This window comes from Ambystoma mexicanum, chromosome 5q (genome assembly GCF_040938575.1).
Source record: "Ambystoma mexicanum isolate Mex_15411 chromosome 5q, UKY_AmexF1_1, whole genome shotgun sequence".
In the NCBI taxonomy this organism is placed as follows: Eukaryota; Metazoa; Chordata; class Amphibia; order Caudata; family Ambystomatidae; genus Ambystoma; species Ambystoma mexicanum.
Window position 1 is genome coordinate 1,140,769,357 of NC_090933.1, and position 16,522 is coordinate 1,140,785,878.

Consider the following 16,522-nt stretch of genomic DNA (forward strand, 5'->3'; position numbering starts at 1 on the left):
TTTGGTTCACATTGTAGCTGCTTTCTCAAGGCTACCGAAAATGCCTGAATCATGTTAGTTAAAATGGTTGCAGCAGTCCTTGCATGGAGGTATGCTTGCTCCAAATAAATTACCATAATGAATAGTTGCGGCCTAAAATAGGCATGCCATGCAATTTTAACATTCTGATTGGGTTTGTACTACTGAATCCTGCCATGGTTATGAGTCACTTAAACACTTAAATCATTAACATAAACATCTTCGGTCAATGGCACCTCATTTATGAATCTTTCCCCGCCCGCAGGCTCGGTGGGAATTTACAGGATTTCAATTGACTTTATACCCCATGAGAGATATTTTGAAAAGGTGGAATATTCTTGAACAAGGAATAAGTCATGGTTGATTTTGAGAAGATCTGCAAGAATTAGAAACACTGCAACATTGATTAATTAATTGGCCAAAACGTATGTAAACTCGAACTATGTTTTTTTAAAGATCATGTGCACTCTCTAACCCATGTAGAAAGCGAATTGATATGGAAGGGATCAGCAACTTGTTCTATGCTGGTTCAAGTCCTACCTCGCCAACCCCCAGCAGATGGACTCCACTAGATCACCAATGCTACCCGTCACTTGTAGAGTCCTGCAGGTTTCCAACCTCTCTCCAGTGATCTTCAATCTATACATGGAGCGACTAGGAGCCCTCCTAGTCACACACAACATCCACATCCACCAATTCGCTGATGACAGACAGCTATACCTCAAGATCGACTCCATCAAGGACATCCACAGGCTCAAAACCTGCCTCTCGCTGATCCAGTCTTGGATGTTCAGTGCATACTTGAAGCTCAACCCCTCCAAATCCGAATTCCTACTGCTCCCCAACAACAGCTAACACCCAGACATACAGACCTGGCTATCAACCATGAAACCTGAGGGTTTCACACCCAAGCTCACCTCCTAAACCAAATCCCTCGGGTTCCACATCGACAAACACCTCACCTTCAAGACACACATAGCTAAGAAAACTCAGACAACTTGGTATTAGCTCTCCCTCCTGCAGAAAGTCATGCCTTTCCTCCCTCAAGGCAGCTTTAGATCCACCATTCAAGAACTGGTGCTATCCCACCTGGATGGCAGGAATGCCCTCCTCGAAGGCCTCCCGTCATCCTGGCTTGCACCCCTGAGATGTGTCCTACACTCGGCCACATGCCTCATCAAGGGTCTATGCAGATTTGATCACATCACACCTGTCCTCATCGACCTTCACTGGCTCGCACTGCACGCACAAACCACCTTCAAGTCTTGTTGCATCATCCATACGGCAGTTGGCCTCAAGTCACCCAGCTACCTTGCGGAGAAACTCAATATTTCCGGCGGACAGCTCACCACCAGAAGTCAGGACATGTGCAGACTTGAAATCCGCTGATGCAAAAAGGAAAGGACCAGAAAACAAGCCTTCTCTGCCTACGCCCCAAGACTATGGAACCTCCTCCCAGTTAGCATCAGATTCACCCCCATGCTTCAACAATTCAGAAAAGAGCTCAAGACCCATCTCTTCAAGGAGTCTCGACTCTTCAACACGTAGGCCATCACGTCACCCCCATGTGCCACCTAACTCGCTAGACACCGTCCGCCCACTCCTCTACACCACCCTGTACAGCTGTACCCCTCCTCTGTTCCCCTCTGTAATCTACTCTGGCTGTATATCTGTTCAGTTACCTCTGAAAAGCGCTCCATTATTCATCTGTACTGATGGATGCCCGTGTAAAGCGCTCTGTTGAGTATCTGCATTGTTGTATACCTCTGTGAAGCGTTCAATTGCTTCTCAAAGCTAGGTCTGTTCTCAATAAATATAATAATAATAATAATAATAATAATAATAATAATAATAATAATAATACAAGAGATGTCTGGGTTAACCCTACATCGGTTGCCCTGTCAGTTATTTGGTTTCTCAGGACTTTAAACTTTGATGTTTGATCTATGATTGCAAGTTTTTTTTAAACTGCTTGCCTCCATAATGTAATTTGGTTAGGATAACTAAATGATCGACTGTAAGCTGTTTGGAAAAAGGTGCGTTTTACTTGTCTAAATTTAGTATGAAATGTGTTGGAATATTTAATCTTTGGATTTTTTGATACTATGGCCAGTTCCTATATGAGTTTTTAACTAGATGAGTACATACATATGTACATATGTACAGTTCTTCTTTTCCTTTCTTTCTTATATTGTTAAGGTTGAAACATGGTTTGTTTGACCCATTTACAATTTCAAAAATTGACAGTTTGCATTTTATTATTGGACATTTGCTCTGCCTGGACCCAGAGAAGATACCCTGAGCAAGTGCCTAGTGTACTGCCTCAAATCAGCGGAAATCTTATAAGCTGGCTGCTTGGAACGAAATGCCCAGACTTAAGTGAGAGCGCACTTGCCATGTCATAGTGTTGGGAAAAAAATAAATATATAATTAAATAAAGATACAATCTCTAGAAAGACAACATTGGGCAACTGTGCCGTGGCTCAATCGGTGAATGCCAAATACTGTATTGAATGGGAGCAAAATGGCATGAGCAGCTGATTAAAAGAGAATTGTGATGGCATTCAGATAAGGCTCTTTACTAGTCTGATACATTCCTCCTTCCAACACAATGCATTCTGGGAGTTGTGTTTTTAAACAACAAAAATAGAAGAAACATTTGCAGAAGTTTCTCAACATGCTGTAGGTCAGAAGGAGTCTAAGATCCAACGGGAGTCCACAAATGACGCCCATAATTAACCTTCCCGCCACAACGGATAATGCCAGTGCGAAGGCGCAGTATCCAAATGACTCACCGTGGGCAGTGAGGAAATGAAAATGTCAGCCAAATCACAGAACGGTAGGGTGATTTTGTACTGCTTTTGCAACACACAGTTTTGTGAAATGTCGGCTGGACGCCATCCGATATGTGCAACAATAAGACATTTCAAAAAGCTCCAGCGTTTACTGAACTATCAGAGCAAGCAGATGTGAATTTGTTGTGAGTTTCCAGAGGTATGAATTAATCTCAAGTTCTTCTTTTGTCAATCAGGGCCATGATGGCTTCGTAGCGCCTCACTCACGGTTGCCTAGCTTGGGTAATATCATGAATTTGAAAATTGAACTGGAGAACACATATATATATATATATATATATATATATATATATATATATATATATATATATATATATATATATATATATATATATATATATATATATATATATATATATAACAGATTAAAATTAATATGCAGGTTTTGACAGTGACGTACTAATCAGTGGCCATGACCAATAAGAAATAAGATATTTCACAGATATCTTTTAAAATCCTGTCTATTACAGGATTTGTTCTGCAAAATAACTTCATGAAAGGTCTTTGTTTTGGGCCAGAACTTTGACCCCTCAGTGGAGCACACTGGTGGGAATCCTACTCTCGCTCAATGGACTGTAGACTATACCCTTACCCATATGCCAGGGAACATCAGTGCTATTGTCAAACATCATTTTTTGCGCATCTAATCTAAGTCGCATCATACATGTCACTGTCAATAGTGTACACCTTGTTTAAGGCCTACTCTTGTATTGTGGGGTCCTCTCCCATTCCATGTGGTAGGAATTATGTGGGAAATAGTTGCCATCGCGGTCATCGTGGGGTTGAAGTCATCCTTCTGCTAAATGTCCACAAGCGAGGAAATGCCTGGTCCGAGAGTGTTGGTCATGATTTTTATTATGTACAGTGAGATTCCCTTATCAGGAATAAAATGGAGCTAATGATCTTTGGCTCCCCACAAGCCTTTTAAAACCTCAGTGAAGAGTATAAGACCATCAATATTAAAGGCTCCCCAATCACCGTGGTAGAGAAAGTGAAGACGCAGGGCATATTCCTGGAAGCCTCTATGGGCTCCGAGGCTCAGGTATCCTACCTCTCAAAAAGTTGTCAATACTATCTACGACAGCTCAAATCCTTCAGGCCATACTTAAATGAGGACAGTAGTGCTACCATAGCATGAGCCATCATTCTATCCAGGCTCGACTATGGCAATGCACTTATGATCTGAGCAAGCAAAGGCTGCATAGCCAAGTGCCAAGAACTGCAGAACAGTGCAGTGAGAATTGTAAAGATAAAAATGAGAAGGAACCATATAACTAAGGATAGGAAAGATCTGCATTGGCTGTCAATTGAAGATAGAATCCAATTCAAAGCCTTGACGCTGGTACACAGATGTATATCAGGAAAGGGGTCAGCGTAGATAAAGGAAAAAAATCAATCCTTATGCACCTGGAAGGCATCTGAGATCAGAGGATCAGGGCCTTAACAATTGTCCCATATTTAAAAAGATCAAAGCACTAGGTCGCGCCTTCCTGGAGAAAGCAGCCCAGAGGTGGAACAGCCTGCCAGTATATCTAAGGCTGGAGAAGAACTACTGCACATTTAGAAAGGCATTGAAAACCAACCTTTTTAGGTGAACACGTCATTTAGTAATTTTATCTTGAGGTAGAAATGGCATCATCATATGTGTTACTGTTCGTGTCTATATGTGAGCGCCCTGATGCCCGCGACCTTATCAGCACTATATAAACCCATAAATAAATAAATTGTTGGGGAAGCCTTGGTTCCTTATACGTATCTCCATGGTCATTTGTGCGCACTATCAGAGTCCATTGATGGTGTGATACGAGAAAGCGGCTTGAGAATTCCAACAGTTCATCAGGTTATCGAGTCTCTTGCATCCTTGTAGTGAGGTGACACTCTCCTCTTTCTCATCACAACCTCTTTGGGTGTCTGCTCTCCAGGTCTGTGTATGTGCTTGTCTGATCAAGTGGCAGACACATGCCCCAACAATTCCCAGGTCAGTACCAGTGGAATCCACTGGCTAAGATTTTCTTCAGTGTTTCCAACTGGATCCTTCAGTCTCATTACAACTTGGACATCAGGTTAACGCCTGCAGATGGAAGGGACTGGAACCCCACTCCGATAGCAGTTTGTATAAAAGAATCAACACATCAGTCCATTGTCACATTAATTCAGTAGCCATATTGCTACAAGAATCAGTGTTTCGATGACTAGCAACCTGTCCTCTGTAATCCTACAACCTGAACACCTTATCCCTGTTGCTTTTGTTGAAACTCCTGAATGAATGTATCATGACGTTTGTCGGCATTCAATCTTGTGTTTCAATTCAGGCAACAAGACATAGGCCCTCATTACGACCTTGGCGGAGGACCATGGTGCTATTAGCACCATGGTCCATGGCGCTAAGGGTGCAATTCCGCCATGGTGGTTGGCGGACTTACCGCCCCATTCCGACCTTGGCGGGGCGGTAAGTCCCCAATCCCCATTTACCCTTCCCCATTCCCATTTTTGCCCCATAGGGCATAATGGGAGTGGGGAAGGCGTTAATTACGCCACCGTAAATTACGGTGGCGTAATTAACAACAAGGTCCCTTAGCGCCATGGATTTTAACACCTGCTAAAAGCAGGTGTTAAATCCGCCATGGCGCTAAGGGAACTCGTACTCAGGCGGCAAGGGTCGGCGATGTTTACGCCGGCGTAAACCCCTTACCGCCTGGGTCATAATGAGGGCCATCGTGTTCTAGTCATTCACTAGCCCCACTCACCAAAATCTACAAATCTTCTCCATCTTCCTGAGGATACCGTTTCAACTATCCAGGAGCAGGGGAATTTCTAGCTTTGCAAGCATGGGGGTGGAGGGTGCTAATTCACGAAAACTGTCCTGCTACCCCCCCCATGCATGCTAAACTGCCAATCGTTCCTGTCCCCCATATAAGGACTTGATTCCGTACCCTCTCCCTGCAACATTTGGACAAGAGTGGGACATGGACCTGTGTGCTACTGCTCTGCATCTACCCTGCCTCTTATTGGGCCTGCAGTACAGTCAACGGCCTGGACTGGGACACAGAGCGTGCTACTGCTATGCCCACTATTGCGCATGGAGGGTACAGATCAGGAGCATACAGCCACACTGCTGTCCATGTCCTGCTCCAGACCACTGTTAAATAGGCAGCCAAGCCAAGCAGGAGCACACGGCAAAACACTGCTGCCCTGGACAGGAGGTGCAGAAAAAAAGGCATGCCACAGTAACAAAGGGCTAGACTGGCTGCCGCCGAATGCCAGTCTAGCCAAGTAATAACACATACCATGCATGCAAATCTTCTAATTTGCACTTGATTGCACCAACAGAAGTGACTTTACAGGAAAGGACATTGCAAGCAGCATCAGCAGTCTTTGATACTATATATGGATCAATGCTATAGTCATTAGGCTCTTGTAGTAGCATGATATATTAACATAAGCTTTGTAGTGAATTGCTAACAAAGCTGTAGATGATACACAGTGCGATTAAATGATTTGCCCAGGATCACACATTTCGGTTAAATGGTGAAACAGGGATGTAGACACATTAAGCAACTGACCACATCTTCACAGGTTTAGTTGATACAGATATTTATTAAGGTTTTGCTTTGCATTTGATGTGCTTAAATAATACTTTATTTAAAGCAATGCCTTGGCAGCAAACCACATTACATAATAAACTAGCCTTTCATAATAAACTAACTTTACACTATATACATCGTCATAGAAATAAATTGAGCAATAAGTGTATGGCTTTAGTTTTATTCACCCCATCCTGCATGCAAAGACACACTAACATCATGCAGATTAATGTGAGCCTGACAAATCCCCATTGGGTTTTAAATCATTAGCCATTATGCCATAAAGCATGCAGCATTATGAAACTTCTCACTTCTGTTCACCCTGGTCATATTTCTTAAGGGAAGCAAGTCCCTTTAAATAGTTCCCCCTCCCTCCCATCAGTGCCTAATGGCACCTATGGTAATTCTCTGTTGACACAGAGCAACGTGTTAGATCCCTGGGAGAGCGACTCTGCTGTCCGGAGCTCTAACAGGAAATAGGTCTGCCAGGACAACGAGTGTGCTAAGCAGGAACACTGCTCCTAAACCTCCTAAACGACCCACCGGGGTGAAACTGCCCTCCATACCCCTTCGCCCCGCTTGGTACACCACTGTTCAGGAGAGCCTGAAGAGGTGAACCGCCATCCAGAGGAAGAAAGCTCCATGGCAGATGAACACCTGTGAGAGGCAGACGCCTGAGCACCAAACCAGTTGGAAAGCCTAGAGAATATGTGGTAGCTGAGACGTGTAGCTCAGATGCCGGGAGTCAGCGCGGAGCCACCGCTGGCAGTGGTAGCACTGAAAGGAAGCGCGAGAGTCTCAAGCAGCTGCAAAGAACTGAAAGACACTGGTAAGCTCTCCAGAGAGGTAGGGGAAACAGGGACAGTAGGCAGGGTGGCTAGAAGAAGGGAGAAACATGGAAGCGAGTCTGGGACCCACACCCATATACATAATCAAAGCCTCCACACCAATCCTCATAGTCCCAGTACCTGGCAGGAGAATATACTAGGCTGGCTGTGGTCAACAAAGCAGTAGTAGTAGTAGTGGAAAAGGCGAGTCTGGGATTCATAACCATATGAAGAATGAGCCAAAGCAATCTTCATGCTCACAGCACCAGGCCGGAGAGTATACCAGGCTGGCTGTGACCAAAGGGGAAGTAGTAGGAGTCAAAACATATCTGGGATTCGCACCGACATGAAGAGAAAGCCAAAGCAATCTTCCTATGCAAAGCACCTGGCAGAAGAGTAGACCAGGTTGACTGTGACCAAAGGAGGAGGAGTAGTAGTAGTAGTCAAAAAGGCGAGTCTGGCATTCATACCCACATGAAGAGAGAGCCAAAGTAATCTTTATACCCACAGCACCTGGCAGGAGAGTATACCATGTTGGCTGTGACCAATGGAGTAGTAGTAGCAGTAGTCAAACAAAAAGAAAACATTTAAAGTAAAGGCAAGTCTGGGATTCACACCCACATGAAGAGAGAGCCAAAGCAATCTTCATACGCACAGCACCTGCAAGAAATCTTCATACACACAGCACCTGCCAGGAGAGAATACCAGGTTGACTGGGACCGGCAAAGCAGTAATGGTCTAGCAAGAAAACACACAATTGGGAAGTACAGAGAAGACAAACCCGAGGACTGAATGAGAACACTATTCATATTCACAGTACATGGCCAGATAGTGTACCAGGTTGGCTGTGAAACCAAGGAGAAGGAAAGAGGAAAAGACTCTCATTGAACATTCGAAGGGCATGAAAACCTGGGAGTAAGGTTGTCCTTCCTTTTGGAGTTTATTTGTTGCACCATTTTGGAACTTTATTTTGCAAGTTGAACAGTACTAACGCTTCTAAAGTCCTAATCTCCTCCCTTATTTTTTCCCATCTTTTCTACTGTGCCTCTCTTCTCTTTGGCCACCCTACCACTCACCTGACTCTCCTAAAATCCATCTACCACTCCTCCATCCGCACTCTTTGTCTTCTCGGCCCTCGTGACTCTATCTCTACTTCTCTCTCCCAACTCGGCTGGCTCCCATTCCTCTCACAACTGAAATTTCAATTCCTCTGCCTTGTCTATAAATCTCTCCATGACCTAGCCCCCCTTATCTCTCCTCCTTCCACTACTTCTACTCTCCCTCCCGCTCTCTCCGCTCAGCTGACCTACATCTTCTCAATGTACCACCAGCCCCTTGTGCTTCCTCATGTTTCCTTCCAACTCTTGGCCCCCCTCCACTGGAACTCCCTACCTCTCTCTATCCGTTCCTCCCCCTCCTACCCATCTTTTGGCTCCTCCCTGAAAGCCCTTCTTCTCCACTACCCCCCTAACTCTCCTTCCCTCCTGCTCCCCCTATCCTTACCCATCCCTTCCCCTACTTCCTTCCCCTACATCCCTATGACCTCATATCAAACGCTGAATGAAACCCTTCCTCATCAATCCCCCCCTGCTTCCTTCCCTGCCGCTCCCCACCTATCCTCTACCTATCCCTTCTTCTCCCACCTTCCTCCTCATCCCGATGACCTCATACAGGAAACTGTAACCACCTAAGGGTGTTATACTCTCCCGTGAACTCTCCTGCTCCCTCTCTCCCCCCCTTCCCCCGCTTCCTACTGAGTTAATTGTTCAATATACTGTACCACTGGTTTGTTTCAATTTTGTAAATTTGCTTCTTCTCATGTACTGTTGTTATTCCGTAAAGCGCTTTGGTGTAAAGCGCTATATAACCTCAATAAACATAAACATAAACTAAAGAACTAAAGAAGATCCCCTTTGCACATTAGTTTACCTTCTTAGTGTGAGGACTGGAAATAGGAATGTTGACTCAGCGATGGACTTGTTTCTTTTGAACTATCCTGACAGACTCCTTAGAATATTATCTCGAGGCAGGGAACCCCCTCTTAGTATTAGGGTCAGGAAGTATTTTTCCAAAACTTCATTTGTTGAATAAAAGTCTCTGCCAACAATTGTTCCACCTGTGTGTCGATCTCCTCCTTCCACACCATTACAGTTGACTTTATATTTTAGTGTGTACAATTCCTAAGGTTTGATATAAACCAAATACAATAAAGAATGAAATGAAAGTACTATTTCTAAACTTTAAAAAATCAAAAATTGGCTTGGCTGAAGCACTGTGTATGTGTGTGTGCATGCGTGCATGCATGTGGTTACAATGTTGTGTTTTGTTTCCATGCATGCCACTCAATGTTGGATGTCTAACATATTTCTAATTGTCCGAAATTGGTACCATAGGGGATCTGAAACCCTTGAGTCATAGCTATGCTGGTGCTGTGACTTTAGACAGATTAGACCTGGTCTGAAACGATGGATATCACTTGAGCAGCTCCTGTTTGTTTAATGCCAGGATAAATTTATCCCAGTACTGTAGGCCCACTTCTACCATAAACCAAAAGTATGCCTTACAGCCTAGAACACTCCTCTTGAACTGTAACTAACTTTAAGACATATGGTTTCTTTGCCTTAGAGAAAAGGCTTAAAATATGTGCCTCTGTGGTCACTGTGCACATCTGTTTCTTGCATGACAGGAAGGGTGGAACTAAGGGAATGCTTATATACAGCTGTACGACGTGCCATTAAAATAAGTGCTGGACGCACTAGAATGGTACATACTGCATTACATTGTCTGCAGTGACATCAATGTGTTAGGAATTAACTCTCTGAACTCAAAGCATGTGCGTTTTTGGAATCTTTATTTTGCTGTTCTTTGCTGTCCATTTGATTGTTAAGGAAGAAAACGTGTGTGAGTGCACGCGTGTGTGCTTGTGTGCATGCGTGTGTGAGTTGTGTGTGTTTTCTCCCATTCAATAGTGCCCTGCTTCCTAGCTATGTAGAGGGCTTTCCACATCACAGAGCTACCTGGTAACCCAAGTAACAGTGTCCAAGTGGATGGGGGTACACAGCATCATGCATTAGGGGGTGAAGGAGAAGATGTAGTTGAAGGGTTGGTTCAGACGAGTCAATGGTTCAGGGATCAGTGTTCAATAAGGTATTCTATAAAGGACAGGTCTTCAGTTCCGGTCGTAAGCGGAAATTAAAAGTGTGTGTGTTCCCCTGGTGACAGGAGATCCTGGAGTGAGCTCTGGTTCCCTGGTGACAGGAGATCCTGGAGTGAGCTCTGGTTCCCCTGGTGACAGGAGATCCTGGAGTGAGCTCTGGTTCCCCTGGTGACAGGAGATCCTGGAGTGAGCTTTGGTTCCCCTGGTGACAGGAGATCCTGGAGTGAGCTTTGGTTCAGCCACTTGTTTTATAAGCAGTATGCGTGTCCTTCACTAAAGTCCAGTTACAACAAGCATTGGCAAAGTCAACAGTTTCGGCTGTGCATAGGTACTAGATAGGCATTTGCCAGGCACTGCGATCATATGCATATGCACTATTTTCTAGCTGCTATCATTAATGAACCATTGCAGCAATGCCTGGCAAATACCTTTCCCATGTATACACAAAATGGTTGGCACTGCCAATGCTTGTTCTTCTTTGAGGACCGCCCAATTTAAGTAAAACAGATTTTTAGAAATGACTTATCTGAATTACTTATTGATATTAATGCGACAAATGACTCTTGCACTGGGCCGCTAATGTCAGCAAACGCCTGGTTCAAGACATTCTTTGAAAACAGCACAGAATATGGGGTTTTCTACGTAAACACTGGATCTTACCTCTTAAAAGGCCATTTGCGGGACTGGATTCTCAAAAAAATCTAAGACTACCCTGCATGGTAATGTTGCTAGTATGTACTGAACAAATCATTCTGCCATAAAATTAGCTCCAACAACCATGTAGATTACCAGGTGAAATATTCATCTTGTCTCCTTTACATACACAAGGTTTTCTCCAATTCATTATATAGTCAATGACTTTTCACGGCAAGTCAACAACTGAAATAGTGCTTTGGCCACTTTTACAGATATTGTGCCTCATTTTTCAATCTACATTAGGAATTAGGAAGTTCCCAAACCAAATTTGGTCTTCACCAGACCTGAAATGATTACAAATCACCATAGAAATCACCGTGAGAAAGGCACACATGGTTTGATACAAATTGAAAACACTGACAGCAAAGCAGACTACTCCAATCTGAGAAAACAAAGCAAAGAGGCTATCAGTGGAACCAAGAAATAATATCTTACCTTCTCTATTGATCTAGCAATGCATTCACCCAATCAAATAATGTCAAATCATAAACAACTTGAGAACAAAATACAACCTCCATTTTCCCCTATCACTATTAATTACCTCAATTCAATGCATGATCATTTTAAGACAAAACCCTCTTCGATTTGATCTAGTGTAATGAACTATCAAGTAGCTCAGGACCCCAACTCAACCCATGCTATCAGACCCTTCCCTATGTATGATATGATATGATATGGCATTTATAACGCGCCTAGACACAAGTGTTTCAAGGCTCAACGAGGCAAGGGAGGGGAACAAAGGGAGGCCAAACAACGATCCTACTAGGCCGGGTGTCATTCAGATCGCGCAAGTGCGTGGGCAGGGGGGCAGGGACAGTATAGTACATGGGAATAGATAGTAACAATAAGTAAAGTAACGACCAGCATGTGGCAAGTGCATGGGTAAGTGCAGACAGCAGGTGTCAGGGGCTGGTAGGGGGACTGTGGAGATATAGAAACAGTCCCCAAGTTTGGGGGTTGCCAGGCGGGCAGTGCAAGTGTGTGACGCTGGCGGGGGAGGGTGTCCAGGTAGCCAGTGCAGTTCAGGTTACAGTCAGGATGTCAGCAGAGGAGAGGAGGAGAAAAAGCAGAAGCAAAGAGAATGGTTTTGAGGTGCTTCCGGAACCGCAGATGGTTCTCCTCAAGTTTCAGGAAGGCTGCAGATGAATCAGCCACACACCCTGTTGTCGATTGCATGCCCATATCTCCGGAAGATATCCGCTTAGTTGTTTTCCAAATTATTCTCAAAATGAACCTGCCATCATGCCCTGGAATTCTGTGCCCTACGCATATAGTCAAGGAGTCAATTATTGAACTACTGCAAACCCTTAAGAGGATATTTAATAGCTCCCCTTTCCCAGGGCACTGTCCCTTAATCTCTAAATGTCTCTTGGTTAACTCTATTATTAAAAAATTCGCCCTTATAGACTCAGATAATAGATCAAGCTACCACCCTACAGCTAATGATACATTGTGTGGAAAAAATGTCTACCCCATTTTACGCAGGAAAATTCTTCAGTGACTCCTTATAACTACAAATTGACAATAGAGCCTTTCCAATCTACCCAAAGTCAAAACATTCTGACTCCTTTTTGACACACATCTGAACATGGCATTGCATGTCAATGTCATTGTTAGTTCTTTGACGTGTTATCTTTTACGTTTTCCCTAAATCCTACTTTTTCTAACCAACATATTCTGAGCCATATTGTCATACCTATATATCGGTTGTACAAAAAAGGTTGCCTCCTAATTGCAGTTACCTTAAAACAATATTGCTCATACAGAAGTGTAGAGGAGCAGCTGAATGCCTCGGCAGGAAGTCCCTCGACCCTACTTCATGTATGTTGGAAGCCTGAGATTGTGCCATGCTTGACACCAGCAGTTGTGACCAAACCCCAGAGAATATTCGAAAGAAAGTACCCTCTGAGAAAGCCTTACCAAATGTATTCCCGAAGAGACGAGAATCTGAGGGAGGAACTCGCTGAAGAAATTTGAAAAGAGTGAAAGAGGAGCTGGTGACATCACAAGAGACGAGCATGACGCACTGAGAAGACTGGTTGAAGAGAATATATGGTCCCTATAGAAACTGATGACAAAGTTAAGAATCGAGTACACTTTCATATGCAAAGAGAAGATTGCATTTGTGTGATGCACTGCAGAAAATACAAGTTGTTCAATAACTGTACAGATGCTGTAACAAAAGTAGATTACGTAACTTTAGAAGCTGGCTACATGTAGTGAATAGACTGCAGGCAGAGCCGCCATTGTATAGAAACTGGACATTGGTGTCACAAATTTAGTAAGCCTAGACTCATGGAGAAGAAAATATGAGAACTGTTGCAGTAAGAATTAGATGAGATCATAGATATGGATGGTGAGGCTGTTTGGCCTGGTAGCAAAGTCAAAGCAGCCAAGGCCGGTTATCTGTTCTTGAAGGCGGCACACGTTAGAAGCTGAATCATCCCTTCTTAAGGTGCAAAGAAAGAACACCAAGCGTGCCAAGTTTGTATTCAATTAAGATATTTAAATGCTGCAAAATAGTCCAAATCTGTCACAACCCACATCCCAAAACCCCTCTGGAAAGCCCATGGGCCAGGAGAGGTATTGGCTCGGGTCTCCAATAAACCTAGGCATCCCCAGTGAAGACATGTGTTTGGGGAACTACTTTATTTTGAAGCTGCCAACCAACATGGAGGCATCCACATAGCTTGGCTCCTAGGAACCAAGCTATGCGGTATAATGTTTTGTGTGTGGTAGCCTAGGAACTACTTTACCTGGACTACTTTCTTGAAACTATTTAAACCACACCCGACTTGGATAACACGCTTTGCGTTACTTTGCAATCCTGCAACGTGACGTTCACTGTGTCCAGCTATACCTGCGAACCTCGGAGAAACAGCACCTGTAAGGAGACAAAGGAACATTGTTAGCAGCAGCATCTTACCTGCAATTTTCGTCTTTAGCTGCCCAGAGCCCCTGCAAACAGCTTCCTAGGATCATCACGTCTCCCGGACCGACGGATCTGCAAAAAAGGAAAGAAACAAGGTATTAGAGACATTACAACATGACAAACTGTGCCGAAAAGCTTACCTAGCAGGTCGCCTCTCGACCAGCATTGCCACGGAATTCTACACCCTGGGTGAACACTCCAATCTATGGGAAAAGAAAAGAAAACAGGTTAGCAAAGGCAAGGCATCACTGCGCTGGGCATAGCGCCTACTTACCGCATCATAGCGCTCATTACACACCATAATTTACTGGTGAGACCCAATTCAGCCAATGCACCACACTGGACTTCTGCACATCTAAGGAAGAGAAAGAGACATTATCAAACCAAGAAAGGCATGCAGGAATAACAACAATATACAACAGCTATAAGACCTACCTGAAAGACTTCAAACGGGCCGGCATCAGTGAAGTAACTAGATCGCATCCCCCCACAAAGGACAACGCGCCCCTGCCAAGAAGGCAGGACGGAGAGCACACCTGAATCAACAATAAGGTGAGGAGAGGCCTCAGAGGGGCTGAAGGCATACGGGGTGGTGGGAGGCTAATTACCCCAGTTGGCCAGTCTTGAACATAGCCCTCCTGTATTACAGACAGAACCTCCCCCACTGGCCACATCTGGGAACCGCAAAGAAGGATACCAGTGTCCATACGGCTGGTTGGCGTCCCCGTGGATACCAGGTGAGCGTAACAAAATCATGGTCTCCTGTCACGTGAGCCAAGTTAAGCTTGGAGTTCTAGAACAACGATAGTGCGTGATCACACTCCCTTATATTCTCACAGACAAGAATACACTGCATGGCCAAGTTCAAAGACAATCTTCATGACAGAAGGCATGGGTGATAAGAGACGTTGGGCTAATTGGGTGGGGAGGTAGAGTCAAGTCCACCTCCAGGCACCTGAGTATGAGCTTACGTGCTGCTAAGTGCACCGAATGTTCCAGACATGGCACGAGCATGACAACCAATTATAGAGGGCCATATAATGAAGGGCCTTATAGTTTGAGAGCCAATGATATACCATGTACTCAATAGTGTTGAAGATAACTTGCTGTAGAGGTAGGCATAAATTGTCCACCTGACAGTAGATATCCAATCATAATCCCACCCCGTATAGAAAGTACACTTAGATGTTCCCCTTGAGCCTATCATAACCCCTCGTAGGTTTTTCTCATTTGCCACGTAGTATGACATCACGTAGGATGAATTTGTAGTATATAAATGTGTTTTATGTAAAATTAACCGAGAACTCGAGCGAGCGTCCGATGGTGTCCGTTGTAACTCTCTGTTTTAGACAATTGTTAATAAAACAGCAGAACTTTGCCATCTTCCTGATTTGGTTTGATTATTTGGTGTTGAGTTATTCTGCATCCCATCCATTGCATGCGTGTTATCCAAAGGACTCTAAGCTCAGAAGTTAATGTTCCTCCATTACGCCCGTTCTTTGGAAATTGCATTGGGTCTTGGCCTGGGCTCCGATTGTTTTCAAGGGGGCCATACTAAACTATCATGGCATCTTCATGCCAAACATTCAAACTACCACTCCTCGTAGATTAAACTATATCAACCTGATCAAGCTCTTAGATCAGCCCATAAACACAGTATTTCAGTATGGATCATAGCCCTCTTTTCCGGAATTATTTGCTATTCACACTCTGATGATCCAAATCAAACTTTACTCCCTTTAAGTTACATCTAAAATATATTTGTTTATCTGATATTTAAGCTGCTGAATGTTACTGTCTAATAAGATTCTTCAAAAAGGACAGGGTCCTCTGTGCTACATCAATCCCTTAACATAAACGCATAAACAAGGCACTTCCAAGTTCACTCCTTACCAAGAACAGATGCTGGAATAAACAAAACAATAGTATGTTTGTTCTTGCAAAGTGGAGAGTTAAGAATGTTACAAAATCAGGTATTTGTTTTTAGGCAGTAACCCTAAGCAATATGATGATATATGTCCCTGATGAATCCTCAGTGCCATTGAAACCAGTTACGGTTAACATATGAATCAATCGTGTGGTCTCACTCAGTTCAGACTCTGCCAAACTGCCATGGGAGCTGGATGCATCTTTGACAAGACTAGGCAGAGAACATTGCAATAGTGAAATTCAGACATGAAAGAGGCACTGCTTAGCAGGATACAGTCTGCAAGTTAGGGCAAGATGCAAGCAGAGTGCAATCTACTAACAGAGATCATAGCTGATCAAGCGTCCACAGGCCCTCAAAATCCAATTCTGACTCCCACTCTAGGGCAGGGCCTTAGAATAACTGCTCAACAGATGTTATCTTTTGGACCCAACGAGATCATATCTGTCTTTACAGCATTGGGGTTTAGGCCTATTATCTTGCATGCTCCATCTGCAACATCGTCCAACCATCCAGATCCTAGAAG

The 16,522-nt window shown here is 43.9% G+C and overlaps 1 protein-coding gene across 1 annotated transcript in view; it reads left to right on the forward strand.

Moving 5' to 3' along the window:
- TG (thyroglobulin) overlaps positions 1-16,522 on the forward strand; it is a 1,030,738-nt gene that overhangs the window by 576,366 nt on the left and 437,850 nt on the right. The window lies entirely within an intron of this gene.